Source organism: Egretta garzetta, unplaced genomic scaffold, assembly GCF_000687185.1.
Source record: "Egretta garzetta isolate BGI_Z169 unplaced genomic scaffold, ASM68718v1 scaffold330, whole genome shotgun sequence".
Taxonomy (NCBI): Eukaryota; Metazoa; Chordata; class Aves; order Pelecaniformes; family Ardeidae; genus Egretta; species Egretta garzetta.
Genome location: NW_009258275.1, coordinates 287,246 through 288,451, shown reverse-complemented (window position 1 = coordinate 288,451; position 1,206 = coordinate 287,246).

The window sequence follows — 1,206 nt, the reverse complement described above, 5'->3', positions numbered from 1 at the left end:
GCGGAGCGGCGCCAGCCAGCACGTGCCACCCATGGCGGCGCTCGGCTGCGCGGCGAAAGGCCCTTGCTCTCTCCCACGGCGTTATCGCGGCGCCCTCCTCGCGCCGGGGTCGAACCCAGCCTCCGCTAAGGCTGCGGTAGGACTTCGGTCACTTAATTCACCCCCAAAGAGCGGGCGGCCTGAGCTCCGTGTGCATGGGGAATTGGCAAATTGGCATCAAAGTCAGCGGGGAGCGCCGGTCCGGCTGGTTGGACCCCCTGAGGGGGCTGCAGCTCCTCGGGGCAGCACCAGGGCAGGCAGTAAATCACTGCCAACTCCAAGCCAAATCGACACCCCCTCCCAAAAAAAAAACAAAAAAACCAACCCCAAACCCCTAAAAAGCAAATATTTCTGGTGGGGGTTAAGGACTCTTTGAGGCAATTAGCAAGCGTGCCAAAGCTGGAGAGCATCCCCAGCCTGCGCTTTGCTCCCCTGCCAAGGTAAACACTGACATGTTCCGCCCCGAAGCGGCAGCTCCGAGAGCGAGAACAATCCCAGGCAGTAACAAGACTCCTCGCAAGCACCCGAGACAGATGCTCGCTGTTTGCCTTTAAAGGCAAAATTTGGTGAATGCCCGGGAAGGGCCGGTCCCACCTCGGGTGGATCGCGGGGCGGCCGCAGGACCCGCTCAGGGCAGCTGAGCCGCATCCTGGGATTTAGCTCCGGGGATTTGCTCGTCGGAGGAGATCGTAGCACAGGTCTGTGGGAATGAAAAAAGCCCACTGCGCCGCGGGAGCACCGAGCCCCTCTCCAAATAAGTCCTGTTCTGCGCGCCGCGCAGGGAGGGCTCAGCACGGTGCGGGCGTTGCTTTCAGACGCACGGGCGCTGCGCTGCCAACATCCGCTCGGAGCCGGGGAACGCGCGCCGAAACGCGAGCAGCTTCCCCTTAAAGCCAGCCTGGGCTCTCCGAAAGGACAATTACCAGATTGTGGTTCTACTCCTGCCTCCAGGAATTAAGTGTATTCCTATTTCGTTCCCTTTTTCCCTTAAAAAACCTGCAAGCGAGCCCCTGCCATGGCTCGGGTGCGCTTCTGCCGCGCTCGCCGTCCCGGCAGGGCAGCTGGGACACATCCAGCGCTGCAAGGGCACGACCCAGAGGGACAAAGGCATCTCCCGATCCGGCCTTTGGGGGAGAGGCAGAAAACAGCCAGGACCCCCCCCGCTCG